The sequence below is a fragment of the Chelonoidis abingdonii genome, chromosome 3 (assembly GCF_003597395.2).
Source record: "Chelonoidis abingdonii isolate Lonesome George chromosome 3, CheloAbing_2.0, whole genome shotgun sequence".
Classification (NCBI taxonomy): Eukaryota; Metazoa; Chordata; order Testudines; family Testudinidae; genus Chelonoidis; species Chelonoidis abingdonii.
Genome location: NC_133771.1, coordinates 66,821,908 through 66,841,373, shown reverse-complemented (window position 1 = coordinate 66,841,373; position 19,466 = coordinate 66,821,908).

Sequence of the window (19,466 nt, the reverse complement as noted above, 5' to 3'; positions counted from 1 at the left end):
AACCCCCCTCGTTCCCACTTAGCCAAAAAATAAATTCAGACACCTATCTGCACGACTCGCGAAGACAGCCCACTCCGGTTACTCCCCCTCTTGCGCTAACCAAGTCACAGACCAAGCAATTTCTATCCCCTACGGTCGTCCAGACGTGATTCACCCCGTATAGTGCCGGTGGTATTTGAAACCAACAGCCGTAAAGAAAAGGTTCTCCCGATCCAAGACCAATGCCCCGACCCGGAAATGTACACATCAGATCTTCCCCACAAACAGGTATGCCAATCGCTTTAGAATCTAAAACTAAAGTTTATTTCCTAAATAGGAAGTAAGATGAGAGCTAGGAATTGGTTTAAATGCAATCAAATTACATCAGTAATGGCCAAGTCCTTAGTTCAGGATTGTAGCAGAGATGAGCGCAGGTTCAATTGGTTCTGGAGATCCCCTGCTGGAATGGGTCATCTCAGTCCCCTTGTGCAGAGCTTCAGCTTGTAGCAAAGCCTCAGATCGGTAAGAGCGGGTTGAAGACAAAGGAATGATGGCGCTCTTGCCTGTATAAGACTTTTCAGGTAAAAGAACACTCCTTTGTTCCTTGTGGAAGTTACAGCGAAATGGTGTGTTGAGTCAGCCATGGGCCAGTTCTCTGCAAATACTCCCTGCTGAGTCACAGGGCGTTCCGCTCTTCTCTCGATGGGTCAGTTGTGTAGGTGATGGGTCCGTCTAATGGGCCATCAAGCAGGCTAAGCTGAGCTGGACGCCAGCTATGTCTGGGGTGTCTCCCAGAACTGCGACAACCACATTTGAAATACAGACAGCATACAGCCATATTTCATAACTTCAACTACGACAATCGATCAGGACAGATAATCATAAACCAGTACTACCGTAAACCTGGTCTTAGACTCTATATGACCCCCTTTACATAGGATTTGGTGCCACTACAGAACCTTGGCTGCAACCCATGTTCTATATGGTCCCAGTTTATATCAATAACGTCACAGCTAATCTGCCCCCTCTCTCCCTAAACAAACACATCTCCTCCCTGTCAGTCCTCTTTCACCCCCTTCATTCCCTGAGCAAATTAAAAATTAAAAAATGTGGCAGAAATGGAAATAAATTAACATTTGAATCCCTCCTCAACACACAAGAAAACATGGAGAATGTCAAAACGTTTCTCCCAAGACTCCCATGCTGCTGTGGGGATTGGGGTACGTACGTATCACTCCTGTGACTGGGGTATCACAGACCTGCTCAAACTTTGAGCTGTTTTCTACTCTAGCTGCTCCTTGAATTAACTTTGTGGAAGCCTGAGATTTCCAGCTAACGTTAGTAATTTTATTTCCACATGCAGTGCTGGATGCAGTAACAGCTGACTTTGATGTGTGCGCCTATGAATCATTATAGAAAGGTCTTCCAAGCTCTTAGGAGTGAGCACTGTAGATTTCAAGGGTAAAAATCAGCTGGGAAAGAGGAGTGTATCCAAATAGGATGCATGCTTTGACCTTCAGCTCCTCCCTCTCTGCTGTGACATGAGCTCTTCAGTTCTGCTCATCAAAACTACTAAAGACAAAAAGAAGCATAGAAACATCAACAAAAATGATGAAAGTTTTGGAGGAGAGTGGTAGCAGTAAGGCTGGTTGTTATTATTTTTGTTTTGCAAACAGGTAAAAATGCCCAAATGCATCAGTTTCACTTTCCATACTGTCTGCCTGATCCCTAGAGCTGTTGTGTTGGGAATAAGAATAAATTATGCCAACTGCATAAATGAAACAAGGAGAACTATCAGAGGATGAAACAAATGCTCCTCTTCTGAATGTTCAGGCGTATTTAGTTTAATTGTCCCAGAGAAGTCAGTGAATTAAAGAAATTAATTCAGCCATAACTGTGCTCCATTGTAATTTACATGTTGGAGGTCTCTCACTTTAATTAAAGGCCATGGAGGTGAGGTTACACAGACTGTCTCTGGTGATGATTTTCAAAAATTGATGCCTAAAGTTAGGCACCCAAGTTGACAAAAGCGACCGGGTGTTCAACCCTTCTCCTCACAGTTCAGTTCTTTATTCCAGGTTTTTTCCAGTGTCCCTTTTTGGGTGGGGCTGCAGAGGAGAGAACCTCGATGATGTAACTCCCCTGCCTTATATAGCTCTTGCATGAGGCAGAAACCCTTTGTTTTCCAGTAGAAAAACACTGGCATTCCAAAAGGGGAGGAGGAGTATCTAGTACCAGGTAACTCAGACCCATGTCTCTCCAGGGCTGTGGCAGCCATTGCTTGCAGGCTGTCTTGGCTGTCCACAGGAAGACTAAGCTCTTTTACAGTCCATTGTCTTTGCTAGTGGGCCCTTAGCACTGTCTGGTTTTCTCTGGGCTGAAGGGCTCGTTGAGGTTGACAACCAAAATAACCCATTTGAAATACAGATACATGGTCAATATTCCTAACTTCAGATACAGAAACGACACGGTCACACAAATTGGATAATCACATTCAGTAACTCATAACCTATCCCATGATATCTTACATGAGCCATCTGCATAAAGTATAGCTCAGTTATGTCCTATCCATATCATAAGCATATTTTCATAAAGAATATGGAGTGCAACGTCACAAATCCCTGTACTGTTTATATTAGTAATCTGTTCCATCTGCAATAATACAGTTTCAGAATGGAGGCCAAGAATTGAAAAGTCTGGGAGACTGAATTATTTTGACCAGAGAGTTTGTCACTCCATCTAATTTGCATTCCTGAAGCCTGTGATATACTACTGCTGTGGTTGGAGAACTTCCGTCTCTAGAGTTGTCAGTCAAGCACTTTTTGTAAGACTAAATTCACACTAAATAGGGTGCCCATATTTCCCATAAGGGAAAACGGAACACTGCCTGGGGCTAGCCTGAGGCTCCTCTACTCACCCCTGTACAGGGCTAGCCTGAGTCCTGCCACCCCCCCTGCCCTCATGTGGAGCTGACATCAGCCACTGGAGTGAAGGCCCCACCCCTCCCCGTTCTGGGCCTGGCCCCACCTGCTCCCCCTTCCCTCCGCCTGCATGAAGCCAGACTACACTGCTCATCCTCCCCCCACCACAGCCTATATGGGGCCGGCCCGAGCCCCTCGCTCCCCACTTGCGGGGCTGGCCTGGCCCAAGCCACTTGTCCAAGCCCTCCCTCCCCTTAGGCAGGGCTGGCATCTCCGCCCCTCATATTCCTCCATGCTCTGCTAGTTGCTCAGTTGGCAAGAGTAAACGAGACAAGTGCCCAGTTTTGCCAAAAAGTTGGAATGGCTGGGACAAGGCTTAAAAAAAGAGACTGTCCTGGCCAAAACAGGACATATGGTCAACCTAACACTAAAGGAAAAGGTCATGAAAGTAAAACTTCAAAGTGGGGCTGTGGATCAGATACATGTATGGTATAAATATTTCCTGAGTTGCTTGTACCTCACTGATGCCTTTCTTAGTGGTTGAGTCCTGTATGGTTCCTTTTTTGCCTACCTGTAGTGGAAAGTTTTTCTGTAATTTTAATGGCTTGCAAAACCTGAGATTAAGATTTAATGAATGGTTAGGAAAACACATTTTTGCTCTTGATTTCATGCTATGATGCCTACATTGATTGATTAGTTACAAAATCACTTACATTCTCCATTACTAATGTGTTTCCAGTTAACGTAAGTATAGTCAAAGTATTGAAAAATCTTCTCCTCCATCAAGAAGAAGTAAGATCTATAATGTTCCTGTTTTATCCCTTGGTTTCTTTGTTTAAGGTTCATTGCCAGAAAGAGATTTTATGTTCTAATACTTCAGGAAAAGTCATTTTTCCTCCTATAATAGAATTTCTGAAATATCAGTCCCTTCTCATTGTGGATGTGAAGTGATTTATTAGAAGGCTAATTCCATGGATTACTCATCTAGAACACTGAAACCACCATTCATTTTTATTAAAAATGTTTTGAAAACCAGTGTCTTTGGCGTCGATAGCAACAGGCACTGCTGCATGCAAAACCTCAGTTCAGGGCAAAGGGCCTGATCTAACTCTCATTGCCGTTACTGGGAAAAGAAATAGCCCCGTCCTGGAGAAAAATGTGAGCTCTCTTGATTTAAGAGTCTTTTGCTATGGTGTGGCTGCGTCTTGAGTTGAGGAATGTAGGAAGAGATTTACAAAATGGTAAATAAAGGTCACTACGTTACTCTGGTCAAGGTGAAGCAAGTAGAGGGAAAACTTGCAGTTTTAGTAGTGAAAGACCCCAAAATATATACCTAATGCAATAGGGATAGAATGTAGTGAGGGAAAATCCAGGTTGTGAGTGATGAGGGATCCTCATCATGGATGCAATCCATTGCCTATTGAAATCAATAAGCATTGCAAAGAACTTTCAGATCTATGGAGGAAAAGTGCTATAGAAGAGCTAAGTGGGGGTGGTGTTTTTTGTTATTTTCACTTTCAGTCGGCATTGGACAAGACCCCATATGTCCTCACTGGGACTAGTTTAAGGTGAGCTCTGCTTCACTGCCATACAAAGAACATAACATGAAGATATAACTAAAGATATAAACTGGGATATAGTTATAAACTAAAAATACAATTTCCACTTCAATATATATTGGTTAAGATTCACATTCTGCAATACAAGAAGATGACTTTTATTTGCTACCATCGATGTTTCTAACTTTGTGTTCTCTGAGTTCAAGCAGAGGTTACATGATGTGAAAAAAGGCTCTAGTTTGCTATTATGTTATAATCTTCATAACGTGCAGCTGTTGGATGAGAGAGATGTGTTTTGTCCAGATAGTTAATAGAAAGCTAATAAAAGCATAGGTTGAGAGTAGGGCTGTCAAAACGATAAAAAAAAGTAAATAAATAAAATCATGATTAATCGCACTGTTAATAATAAAATACCATTTATTTAAATATTTTTGGATGTTTTCTACATTTTCAAATATATTGATTTCAATTACAACAAAGTGTACAGTGCTCACTTTATATTTATTTTTGATTACAAGTATTTGCACTGTAAAAAAAACAAAATAAATAGTATTTTTCAATTCACCTAATACAAGTACTGTAGTGCAATCTCTTTATCATGAAAGTTGAACTTATAAAGGTGGAATTATGTACAAAAAAACCTGCATTCAAAAATAAAACAATGTAAAATGTTAGAGCCTGCAAGTCCACTAAGTCCTACTTCTTGTTCAGCCAATTACTGACACAAACAAGTTTGTTTACATTTGTAGGAGATAATGCTGCCTGCTTCTTGTTTACAATGTCATCTGAAAGTGAGAACAGATGTTTTCATGGCACTGTTGTAGCTGGCGTTGCAAGATATTTGTGTGCCAGATGTGCTAAAGACCTAGTCTACACAGGGGAAGTGGGGGGGATTGATCTAAGGTACGCAACTTCAGCTATGTGAATAATGTAGCTGAAGTCAATGTACTTAGACCTACTCACCGCGGTGTCTTCACTGCAGTGGGTCGACTGCTGCTGCTCCTCCATCGACTCTGCCTGCGCCTCTCGTAATAGTGGAGTACAGGAGTCGACAGGAGAGCGCTTGGGCAGAAAGCTGACCTTAACACACTTGTCATCTCTTGCGTGTGGGTGATATCATTCCAGAACTATCGCAAGAAAGTTGTATGTTGCACTATTGCTATGTTGAGAGCTGGGCATTCACTGTATTAGATATAGCGAACTGTTCATACAGTTCAGCTATGTGCAGCTTACAGGTATTCAAAGTACAGTATATAGAAATGCGAAGTATAAGGAGCCAAGTGAAAGCTTACTTATTCAGGGGAAAATGTTGATGTGGATGTCTTTGGGGGACATGGGGTGGGGGAGGGAAATGCATGTGATGACATCTTTCTATAGCTATTGCACAGTAATCAAACTAAGAGTATTTGCTATCTAGATTGCCTGGATATAGAAGTCTATTGGAACAGAATTGCAGTGCTGGGAGCAGGAGAGACTGATGATAAATGAAATCTTGCTGCAGGGAAGTCAAGGCTCTTTCAGAATAATAAGGAAATATACATAGCAAGACATTGTTTCCTGCCAATTGAGGTCAAGAAAGTGGCTGAACCTCTATAGACAACACTATTCCCCCCCAAACCCCCTCCCCAAAAAAAGGCTTCCACTGTATTAGAACTGATGAGCCTATGATTGCTTTAAGGGTCATCTGGCTATATAACCTTCTTAGATTAATGAGTACTTGAATGCAATGCCACATATATAGAAGAGGAAGCAAGAAGTAAAGAGTTTAGCTTCCTCTTTGCTTCACAAAAGAAAAATCAGTGTTCTGTATCTAAAAAAGTTCCCAGAAATGAAGAAACATACTTTTTATTCTCTTATCATACAAGATTAGAGGATCTGAGACCTGCTGTTAGAATAATTCAATCTTCCTTGCTTTGCCTTGTAATTTTGTGTGTCTCTGATCTTTGTTCTAATCAGACAAATAGTCTGGTGGCCTTTTGAAAATAGAAACAAAGTAAAGATTAAAAAGGTTAAATCTGCATGCATACAAATATCACCTGGACCTTGGGGAGCCAAATGGATTGAGGGTCACAGCCGTAACTCACACCATATTAGAAAAAGAATTGCTGTTGCTCTTTACACAGAACTAAACATGGAGTCAGATCCTCCAATGTGCTGAATGCCCTCAACTCCCACTGAAACTATGCAGGATCAGGCCCATAAGGAGGATCTGAGATATTATACCAAGAAATAGAATTCCCATCTTTTCCTCCCTTCCTCCTATATCTAACATCTCATACCAAAAAAAGCCATGTGGCCTAGTAGACTGACCTAGGAGTTAGGAACTCTTGAGTTCTAGTTATGCCTTTTACCACCAATTGGCTGTGTGACATTGGGAAAGACATTTAACTTCTCTGGGCCTGTTTCTCCACTTCCTTGTATAGTCAGTTCACAGGTACGCCCTTAATATAAAATGCTATCACCATTGTGAGTGGACAATATGTGTCTTGTTTGACTGTAGGCAGAGTTGATAGCAATACTTATAGTTATGGTTGCCTAATGCTTTCCATGATAAGATCCTGTTTTCAGTGACTTATAACTTATCTTTGCCAAACTTCACTCATTCAGTCTGAAAATTCCCATGTTAAGTCTCTGCTTCAGGCTGGATTTTTTTTTAAACATTTCAGCAAAAACATGTCATCTATTTCTCATAAGGTGTTTACGGGAAAATACATTGGTTTTGCCCATGTTAAAAAAAATTCTTACATCCATTTTTAGCAGAGAGGCTATAGTGCCTCTATGCTTTGGATCAAAGACTCAGAAGTTTGTGTATTGGAGAGTGGGTAAATGTGTGTGTGTGGGTTACCCTGGAGGCAGGAATGTGCCTTTTGCTATCCTCATGAAAGCTGACCAAAACTTGGTCAAGTTATAAGCCTCAGAAAATCTCAGTTCACACAAGCACAGTAGAGATTTGATAGAGTTTGGGAGTTATCTTCTCCAAAGATCCTATTTGTATTGAGCATGTTCCAGCCCAAGGATACTGGGGCTGAGCAGGATTTTTCCTTCAGTGGCTTTTCCTGGAAGCCAGAAGACATTGTAATGCTGGTCATAAGAAAGGAGAGCAGTCATACTCTGAATTTGCTGGTGCCCAGAAAAGAAGGAATCAGTCTGACTTGAATGCAGGGGTGAGGAGCATGGTGGGGGAGAAGGAGATAGGAAGCAGAGACAGGCTCTGAGGGTAATGCTGGGGTAGGGTGACCAGATGTCCCAATTTTATAGGGACAGTCCCCATTTTTTGTCTTTTTCTTATATATCATATTATCCTCCACCCCGTCCTGATATTTCTCACTTGCTGTCTGGTCACCCTATCTAAGGGCAGGGTTGGGGGGCGCAGGCAAACTGGAAAGGGAAAGAAGTCTGTAACTACTATAGTACATGTCCTTCCGGAACCTGGAATGGAACCCATGACTCCTGTGTTGCAATATTGCTCTGCTGTTTAGTAAATAGTTGTGAAACCATGGCAAAGTGTGTGTCTCATCACCCTCTAGTGGCTAATCCATATAGAGAATAACAACCTACTGTTGCTATAAGTTACTTCATGAGTTCAAGTGGTTGAGGTCTGTGCTGAGGAGCTAAAGGTTCTGATCCTGCTGAAGACATGGGTAGGGGCAGAGCTCACTATGGTCCCATATTAGAATTTCAGTGTTTTCACTTTTTTAAAAAATCTAGGAATTCCATGCAAAACACTGTTAAAAGAAACATCATGTGGCAAATTCAAGAGCTCACAGGTTAGGAATTTCAGAACTGATGTTGACCATGAAATCTTTGACCTTTTATTTTGAGCACACACTATTTTTTCCACAAGACCCCTGCTTCATTCAATGTGCAGGGTGCAAGGAACTCAGGAAAGGAATCAGAACTGTGTAGTGAAGAAGGTTGTTGTCAGTAGTAACTCAGCATCATTTGTTGCGGACCTCATTTGTTGGAAGGTGAGTAGTGACTGAGGCTGGGAAATGCAGGAAGAGAAAGGATGGACTCACAATAAATCGCCTATAAACAATGTCCTCGAACTATGAAGGGAAGCAGTGCATCCATCACAATTAAATGGCATAGCTCTTATTTTAACTTATTCTGTTTTTTCCAGCACAAGGGGAAAGGAATATATTAGTGTAGATGTTGCTTGAAAGTCCTCCTCCCCTGTAATTACAACTCTTAATCCTGTTGAGCAGTAGCTTCCATTTAAACTGACAGTAGAGCCAAAAAGATCAGTACTGTCAAAAGATCTTCTGCTTATTGTTCAAATATTCCATATGGAAAAGTTTCTTAGCAGGGCCCTTTTAGTCTTCTGTAGCAATTTTGGCTTCTGAAATAGGGTCTTTCCAAAATCCTAGCTGTAGAAAGATCCATCATGCAATGCATAGACTTTCTCTTTATCACCTTTGTGATGGATTTCAAGATGTTTGATGAGCACATTGCTGGCTTGTCAGATTAAAGTGTTGCATTCTGCATTATCCCTAGTCAAATGCTGGTCTTCATTTTAAACATGACAAAAAAATCTCTAGTGTTGCAGCAGACTTCTTATCATACGTCCTGTCTTATAAATTTGTCCTATCCTGTCATGAGTTTAGTACTGTTGTCTACTATAAATCTGCAAGAACCGCTGTTTGTTTCATTTGTATTTCATATAAGCTATGTCCTTCACTTTCTACTGTTAGAAGAGAGTTTATATCTAAAGGAACAGAAGATGCAAAGTGCAGGATAATTTCTTAAACCACATTTCAAATAATTGATCCTGTAGGAAATTTGTTTTTAAGGCCAGTAGATTTTCCACTCAGTAAACAATATTACAATATTGTCCATAATACTACTGGTACTATCTTTGTATGTACTGTTTGTAAAAAATGGTGGTTCAGTCATGAAGCCATTGTTGCCCATTACTGTTGTAATAGTGGCCAGAGGCCCCAATCAGGATTGTGTTATTTATTGTAGAAACAAAGAGGTAGAGACAATACCTGTCCTGAAGAGCTTATGTAACCCATGCACCTCCTGGGTGGGTGTTCTGTCACTTCTAGTGGCACTGAGACCGTTTAGAGAGAGAGATAAAATGAGTCTGCTCTACAGCCTTAGCTAATAGGCAGTTGGCTTTTAGCTCATATGGTAGAGGCTCATGCACTAAGCTCCAGAGGTCCCAGTTCAATCCTGTCTGCCAACAACCAAGATCTGTTGGCGTTAAACTTACAAGCTAAGAATATTAGCAACATACAAAAGGTAGAAGACAGGGACACAACCACATAGATACAATTCATATATACATTTGCTGTTTTGTTTTTGTATTACATAAATTATTAATCTTTTCCAACTTCCCCTCAGCCTCACTCTCATACACTGCCTGCCTGCCTGCCTGCCTGCCGGCATCATACCAGAAATGGGCCTTAGAGAATGGACTTGACAGAGAAGGTCAGTTATGGATCTGTTCAGGGATGGTGTTCCAAGTATGGCAGGCAAGTGTAAAGATGTTTGGGGCAGGAGCAGACAAGAGGGTGGGCTAGGTTGGCCTCATTGGCAAGGACAGGAAGTTGGGCGTGAGGGGACTCAATCAGAAGGACACAGATAAAATGTTAAGGGCCTTAAAAGTCAGGACTAAAAGCTTGAACTTGTTGCAGTGGTAGAAATTCAAAGTGGATTTGGCGGGGAAGAGGGCTAGGGAGATGATCTACATAAAGTATATCTATAGAGAGTAGCTATATATTGAATGAACTATGAAGTGGTGGTCACCTGCTAGATGAGAGGGAGAATGAGGGAGTATATTGCAGAGGAACAAAAATAATTCTGGTTCCCTTTTGGTAAATTTCTTGGGGCAGCTACACATTTAAGGAATTCCTCTATTGCTTTTGGCAAAGGAAAACTCATGTAACAAAAACCCTCCTTGGCATGATTTACCACAGGGCTGTCCCCAGACATGATCTTATCTGTCAGTCAAATCTGAAATCTCAAGGAAACCAAGGGAAGAGCCACTGATGTGACAAACTATGCTTGACTTCAGTATGTCACTGGATTTCAGTGATGCGGACATCGCTGTTATCTGGAAGGGCCATGTTATTATGGGCATTCGCAGTTTCTTTATCCCATTCTGATAACTCTGCCTATTGACCTCTCTGTAGAGATTAATAGGAGTTTCAAGATCACTGCTGGCCCTTTCCTCCCAGCATTATCACTGAATGCTGTACATGGTGCATCTTTCCGAGAGGAATTGTGACGTGTTTCTCACAGGCAGCCCTCCAGACATCTGGCAAAAGTGTTAACTGACTTTGGCCTTCAGATGATCTCTCTTTCCTGTAAAACAGCTGTAAGCAAACACAATGACAACTCCAGGAGCACAGTTCATGTCCAAGAGAAACTGCCTTCCAGATGCTGGTCTTCAAGACTTTCCTAAGGGAAATGTTCCTATCAACAACAATCCCAACAACTCTCTATTTATAGAGAGAGCTGTGACTGATGAGTAATTCTAAATTCTCTGCCCTTGTTTGTGGGCTGTTAGGAAAAGTGTTACTACTGCATAATCAGTCTGTTTATATTAAATCTGTTCGGATGATGTCGTTGATGAGGCTTTTGTTTATTGCTAGTAGAAGCTATGTTCACTGCTGCAGCGTGTTTCCAAAGCCTTATACAAACAATTTAGCGGAGAGGCAAACTAAAATGACAGATTCCGATTACAACTTCCTTTCGGACAGACAGATGTTGCTGAAACTGCAGTGACATTCTATGCAGCAGCTAGACCAGGAGCGCTCCACTACTATGACTACCCAAATGGGCAGAGGCATTCACCACTAAGGGCTTGTCTACATGGGAACAGCCAGGAAAATTAATCTAAATTAACAAAAGGTGTGATTATTGAAGTAGTTTAGTTAGCTAGCATTAAATCCCTGTGTGGACGCTATTAAGCTATGTCTATACGTATAGTGCTGCAGTGGCACAGCTGTACAGATACAGCGCGTGTGATGAAGAGCTCTCCTGTCAGCATAAAAAACCCACCTTCGCGACGATCAGAAGCTGTGTTGGCGGGAAGGTGGTCTGGTGCCAAAATAGGAATATACGTGCCGTCTATCACTCCAATGCAATTCAGGAACCCCATAGCTGCAAACCCACCTACTATGCCCTGCACACTGCAGGAAGTCACAATCCTGCATAGCAGGAAGTGACATAGCCCTGCACATTTGTAGGACAACAGCCCCTGTGGTGGATTTTTCGACTTCAAATTGATTGCTACCAGTTAGTCAGGAATCTTGTGTTGCAAGTTTCCACAGTGCAATTGCCACTTGCTTCTCCTGCTCTCATTTTGGTGTCTCTGCTCTAGAGGGCTAGGGTGAGCTCAGTGCACAGATCCAGGAGTATTGCCTAGCACATCCAAAAGTTCTGCAGCTATTGCTCATCGTTAAGGCTAAGATTTTTGTCATGGTTATTTTTAGTAAAAGTCACGGACAGGTCACGGGCAATAAACAAAAATTCACAGAAGCCGTGACCTGTCTGTCACTTTTGCTGCTGCCAGTTCACTCTCTGCCTGTGGCAGCTGGAAGCTGCAGTGGGGGGCCCTCTGCCCACAGTGGCTGGGAGCTGCAGGGTGACCATATTTCCAAAAGAGAAAATGGGACATTCTCAGCCGCTCACCTGAGGCATCCCCCTCCCCCCAGCGAGGCTGTTGCCCATCGCTGGAATCCTGAGGAGGGCCCCCTTAGGAGCCTGTCACCTGTTGCTGGAATATTGCAGGGGATGCCCTGTCACTGCTGTTGCCTGTCACTGGAACCCTGCCAGGGCCCTGCTGGCTGCCAGCTCCAGAGTCCTGCAACCCCTGGGGCTGAAGCAGAAAATGTCAAGAAGTCTCCGGAAGTCACATATTTTGTGACTTCCATGACCTTCATGACATAAACGTAGCCTTACTCATCATCCCAAATCTGCATTATGATGTGCAATTAGTGCTTGTTTCATGGACCCAGAAGCAAAACTTCATAATCTGCAGTAGCTCTGTGAACACTAACAACAACTTTGAACTGGTTCCCACAGCTATCTGTCCTCCAAGGAATCATTGTGTTCCCCACTCGTTTGATTCTTCTTGTGGCTCTGAAAATATTGCAGGATCACACACCCTGAGCTTGCAGTGCTCATGACAATAGTGATGGAGACAGTCAGGATGGCTGTGGGGGAAGGGGGGCAAAGGAGGCAATTGTCCAGGGGCCTGGGGGCCCCCTGACTGGCAGCGCAGGGGGGCTAAGGCTGGCTTCCTGCCCGACCTTGCTCTGCAGCACTCCTGGAAGCAGCCAACACATCCCTGCGGCCCCTGGAGGGGGATGTCTCGGCATGTTGCTCCGCCCCCAAGCACCGACTCTGCAGCTCCCATTGGCTGGGAACTGTGGCCAATGGGAGCTGCGGGGGCAGTGCCTGCGGGCAGCAGTGCGTGGTGACACCCTAAGCGCTGACCCGCTGAGCTCCCTCCTGTACCCCAGCCTAGAGCCTGCACCTGCACCCAAACTCTCTCCCAAAGCCCGCATCCCTCCTGCACCCCAACCCTCTGTTCCAGCCTGATGAAAGTGAATGAGGGTGGGGGAGAGTGAGTGACGGAGGGGTGTGTGTGGAGTGGGCCAAGGTGGGGCCTCAGAAAAGGGGCATGACAGGGGCGTGGCCTCAGGGAAGAAGCGGGGTAGGGGTGGGGCAAGAGTCTTTGGGTTTGGTGATTAGACAGTTGGCAACCCTGCCGGATGGGCATGAGGAAGCCCTGGCTGTGCTGGAAGAGTGAGGCAGGCAGCTCACTGGACACCAGGCAGCACAGGTGCAGCACCACCCAAATGTCAGGCAGACAGCATCTGTGCGGGTGTGGCTTGTGGGGGCCCATTGACTGTTCTGCCCTGGGGCCCAGATTTGCTGTCAGTGGGCCTGGAGACAGTTGCAAACTGGGACGATGACCCCATACTCTCAGTCGTCCCCGCGTGACTTGTTTCGGTCCCATCATGCATTGCCAAAACTTCCCAAAAGTCTGTGTACTAGATGGTGGTGAGTTGTACAGTGGGATGCCTACCCATGGTGCACTGTACTCTGGATCATCACAAGCACTTCTGGTGAGCATGTGCACACTGACACAAAGTGCCAAATATGCACCCGCTCAAGTGATGTACTAATTGTGGCGGTTGTAAGCCGATGTAATTTTAATCAATACAAATGCGTACTGTAAACATAGCCTCATCGTGACCAACCAACATGGCTGGGACCCGCCTTTCAAGACTGCAAAGAGCCCTGTCCTTTTTGCTTCATTGGTGAAGGATCCAAATGTATCTTTTTGCCACCTTCTTATATCCTCAGAATTCATTGTTTTGGTCCCAGAGTTAGGGTGACCCCTGTGGGTTGTTCACTGGTGTGCTTGGTCCATATTATCTTCACATGCTCATGTTGACATCATATGCAAACAGACTTGTATTGTGTTGGCTTACAATGCTTATTTTACATATGAACCAAGACAGGCAGTTGAGTATACATCCTTTTGTCTGGAAGAACCTGTTTGTCATCCCTGTTTGGGACCTGGAATCAAAAGCATATTTTCAGTACATAAACACAACTTCTTAAATGTCACCTGTACCTAGGGTGACCAGATGTCCCGATTTTATAGGAACAGTCCTGATTTTGGGGTCTTTTTGTTATATAGGCTCCTATTACCCCCCACTCCCTGTCCTGATTTTTCACATTTGCTGTCTGGTCACCCTACGTGTACCTATATCGTGAAATGATTATGAAGATCAGTAGGACATAGGCTTTTATTAGATCTCTCATTTGACTCTCTTTGGCTAAATACTATGAAAGCAATGTATTGGGTGTAGTGAGTCAGGCCTGTTGGGGTACTGTTACAAAAAAGCTAACCCTTTACCAATTGGCACTTGTGATGCAGTAGGGACTGTCTGCACAGTGAATGGGAGAGCAGGGGATGACTTTAGCTGATGGACAGGACCTGAGCTGTAACCTGAGCCAGGCAAGGGGGAGAGGTACTCAACACCTTTGCCCAGGAAGCTGGACAAAGGAAGAGAGCCTGCTGGAGAGGTTTTTTTCAGTTTCAGTTTTGGGCTGGGTGGTGGAATGCAGGGAATCCCAAGCCGGGATCTAAGCGCCCTGAACCCCCAGAGGGACTCAATTGAGGGGTCCTGGTTGTGTCTACAAGCTCTGCTGTAGACTGAGTTCCTATTATCCAATAAACCTTCTGTTTTATTGGCTGGCTGAGAGTCACTGTGAGTCCCACGAAAAGGGATGCAGTACTCTGACTCCCCCATACTCTGTGACAGTACTGAGGGCTTCCTAGGGTCACAATGGCTGTTCAGTAGTCTGTGTGTAATTAGTTGGTGGTCTCAGTACAGTGTATTCCGGTCAGGCATTAATTGGCTCTAAGGACTGAATGGGTACAAAAGCTGGACTAATATCTCAACTCCATTAGTAATCTTCTAAACCAAGTCTGAGACACGGTGGTAGCTGGTATGGAGAAGCTGGCACTGCTGCTGTCCATACTGAGCTGTAGATAGTGGACTTCCATCTCAGGCCTTATCAAACAAGCATCTTTCATAAGCATTAAATTATTTCTATTAATAATAAAATATCTGCTCACAAGCTCCATCTCTGCTGTTTCTTTTCCCAGAAATGATATTCCAGTCTGTCTCTCTCTGGATCTCAAACATTTCCCTCCCACTCACCCAGCACTTTCTCCACTCTGGAGTAAATAAGAACAGAGCCTGGATAATCAATAACTTGGCTGTCAGTGGTTATGTCTGCATTTAAATCAGAGCTTTTCAATAAGCTCCACTTGAACCCTTAAAAGAAACCAGTAACTTTTTAATTGTATTAAATTAAGTAATTCCATAGGAGCATGACCAATATAATATTGGTTCTAAAATTGCTTCAGGGAGCAATAAGTAAAATAAAAAAAACACTCTACATTTCAGAATTACTCAATTGTGGCTCAAATAATTATTTACTTTAAAGTAAATTTTTGTGTAAAGGAGCTGGAGTGGGGGAGAAAATCACACTGTGGATATTTAAATCCTGTTGACCCTGCGAGACTATGATGACCGAAGAAACAGTGAAATGAAGATGTTAAAAGATTCAAGAATGAGGGCTGAGAAACTGAGGGGAAAGGACTTACAGTCTGACTTTAAAATTCATAACTGTTTGTATGTTTAATGCACATAATTTGACTAATGTTTTGGAGACAGGATGTCCTTGTTAAAGAGTCATGTCATATATTTTTTCCTGTTTGGTTTGCCTGTTTTTCGTATTGCTCTTAATCAATTTTCCTTTTTCTTTCCTTGAAAGAAAAAAATAAACCCTCTGCTTTCATCTTATTTTCATTCTCCACTCGAGTTGTATTATTCCTCTTTTTTTGTTCTTCACTATTTTCGGTACTCTCTCTCAATGGCGTAGGGCAGACAGATGGTACAGGTTTCCCTCTCATTCTCCCCAGGAATACCAGTACACCTCAAAATTTTAAATAAGTAAAATACATAATGCTGATCTGCAAAGATATCTACTATTCCAGTTCAAGGCCTCTGAACAGAAATTGACAATAAGGTCCAGCTTTATGGAGGCTTAAATGACAAAGACCAGGATGACCTAGTGGATAGGGCCCTGAACTGGGATTCAGGAGATCTGATTTCTATTCCCTGCTCTGTTGCTGACCTGTCCTGTGACCAGGGCCAGCTCCAAGTTTTTTGTCGCCCCAAGCAAAAAAATTTTCCCGCCCCTTCCCCTCCCCATTCCAGCCCCTTCCCCAAATTCTCGGCCCCGCTTACTCCCCCAGGCACACCACATTTCCCTTCCTACCCCTCCCTCCCTCCCTTCCAGGCAAGCCACAAAACAGCTGATTCACGCAGCAAGCCTGGGAGGGAGGGAGGAGAAGCGGAGCGGCAGTGCGCTTGGGGGAGCAGGTGACAGTGGAGCGGAGGTGAGCTGGGGGGGGCTGTGGCCCTCCTTGAGCCTCCCACCGAAGCAGCTCACCTCTGGTCAGGGCTGGCTCCCAGCTTTTTGCACCCTAAGCAAAAAAAAAAAAAAAGGAGTCGGAGTGCTGCCTCTTGGAAAGTGCTGCCCCAAACACATGCTTGGAGCGCTGGTGCCTAAAGCCGGCCCTGTGTGTGACCACGGGCAAGTCTCTTGCCCTTTGTCTGTCTTGTCTAATTAGACTTTAATCTGTTGGGGGAAGGGACTGTCTCTTACTATCTGTTTGTACTCTGCTTAGACTATAGGGCCATGATTGGTGGGGCCATTTGGTGCTACAGTAATACAAATAATAAGTAGGCAAGGATAAGACCCTTAAACTCACTTTCAGTGGTTTTGGGTGAAAGAGGGGATTCCAGGCTAGGGCAGGGGATTGGTGTGTGTGTGTGTGTGTGTGTAGGTGCAGAGTCCTGGTGGTGTTTACCATGGCTCAGAGGAAGTGGCCGCCAGGTCCCTGAGGTCTCTAGGTGTGTGGACAGCCAGGTGGCTCTGCATAGTGCTCACTGCCTTTGCGCCTATAGGCACCACCTCCTATAACTCCCATTAGTTGTGGTTCCCAACCAATGGGAGCTCTGGAACCGGCGCTGCGGTTGGGGGCAGCTGCAGAGTCTCCCTGGCTGCTCAAGCGCCTAGGGGCTGCAGGGATCTGGTAGCTACTTCCAGGGGCAGCACGGAGCTCGGGCAGGTAGGGAGCCTGCCTTAACTCTTGGCCCCCGCTGCGCTATCGAACAGACTTTTAATGGCCTGGTCAGTGGTACCGACCGCAGCCACCATGGTCCCTTTTCAACTGGGCGTTCCGATCAAATACCAGATGCCTGGCAACCCTATTTGCTGTCCATTCCTTCTCTTCTCTCCCTCTCCCCCACCTTGTGTCATCCTCTTCATATTTCTAAATGAGTATTTTCTACAAAGCTTTCTTGAAAAACGTTTTGGGCTCCCACAACTGCCTAACCTCCCTTATTGGAGCTTGTGAAGGGACCAAGTCAGCCCTATGCTGCAGGAGAAGCTTGCAAGGACACCCCATATAACAAAATGTAACTGAATGGGGCTGTACAAGGTGGCAATCAAGGCTGAATTTGACCCAGAGAATGGAGCAGATTCTGCCCCCTGTTCTAGCACTAATATGATTTGGTCACATACTGTGACCATAAAGGAACTGCAAATGGCCACAGGAGAATCCTACTGGTGCAAGACTTTCACAGAGCCAGCATAAACAGACTTATGCTGCCTCCTTCACAATCTCTGGTGTTGTGGGTGTGTCAGGGTGGAGGAGGAGCCTCACCAGCTAAAGACTGTGGACATTTTTCAAGTGAAGAGGGGATTTTTTAAATCAAAAAATGGGGTTTCATCAAAAACAAAACTGTGCTTAGAAATTGTTTGACAAATGTTTTGATTTTTTTAATCAAAATGAAGTACTTTTCTGGTACTTTGAAATTATTCATCTAGAAATTATGAGAAAATGACAATCTTCAGGGTTTTTTCACTGAGCTCTCTCTTTTTTTTTACTCCCAGCCCCCACTTTTCTAGTATAAATACAAAAGTGAGAGAATATATCGTCTTCATTTCTAAAAGTAGTATTTGCTCTTTTAGGCAAAGAGAAGAACAACAAAGTCAGGCTGACTTTTTTACCCTGTGGAAAAAATTGAAAAGTGAGAGAGTCATCCTCTTTCCCCCACATCAACCACCATTTTCTCTTGTTTTTAAAAATTGCTCCATCCCTCCCCAATTTTGGTTCACTTTTTTAGTCTCTCTCCCCAATGAAATAAATAAAAATTTAAAAAGTGAGAGTGGGATTTTTCCCAGCAGAATGAGAACTCTTGAAATTTTTTATCAAAAAATAGAAATTTTTGGAACAATTTTTGAACAAAAGTTAAATATTCTCCTTTTTTTTCCTGAAATGTTGCTGCTCATTAGTCTGGATTGTACTATGATATCTCTCGCTCTCGCACACACACAACCAATTTTGGCCAGCATAATTACCAGCCTTCACAGCAACCCAGACTCTGGAGCACACAGTTGACATAAAGCCACATTTTCCACCCACCTGGGGTGTGGCCCCTGTTGTGTACTACATTTCCTGAGAGGTGCAACACAGAAACTATCCCTAATTGTAGCTGTAGGGTCTCTCACCTTGGTATATAAACACAAAGCACTGTGATAGAAATTTTTCCCTCTCTTAAAAGTAAATCACAAGAAGCAGCCAAAGTAATTGTTTGCTGTTATGGATTCTCTGTGGAATTCAGTGACCTCATTTTTATTTTGTGATTTACACAGACCCTTCATAGTCGTTCCCCTATGTCACAAGCTAAGCAGGAGATGACTTTCATGCACTATGGCATATTTTGACTGAGACAATGTGTTTCACAATACTTTACTTCTAAGTTCTGAAAATTCCTTAAATCACTTGAGAAAACTCCTTTAAGTGCAAGAGCGGGAGTGGTGCTGAGTAAGTTTAATGGATTTGTGGGTGCATTTGTTGGGAGTGGAGCTCTGACAAACCGAAATGAAAAGGAATTGCTTTGAAGATTGAATGACAGGAATTACCCTACAGGCTAATATTTAGCAGATCTACAGAGCAAGAGTAAGAAGGAAAAAAACCCAAACCATAGACATGTTTTCACAAAATTCAGTGCTTTTACTTCCTCGACAATGGGAAAACTCAAAAGCAAACTTCATAGTTGATTCATGACCACGGAGAGGGGGGACCCAATAGCTTAGAAAATGAAGCATAGTAGAATAATTAGAAACATGAACCCTGATCCTTATGTCAGTGCAGAACCCGAAGAGGTGAGAGGTGCAAGCCACTGTTCTGTGTCACTCCCTCCTCTCCTCAATTCTGGCCTCAGTGAGAGTCAGAGTAGCCTCTAGTTGAGTTCCATGAACCAGATAGTAACAAGGCCCCAGTGCCGTTTTGCCAGTTGGAGATCAGACTATAGCAGTGATCCTGTCTCTGCTTGCTCTCTCCCCACCTTTTCATTGCTTCGCTTTGACTCAACAGACATTCTGGGCTTCA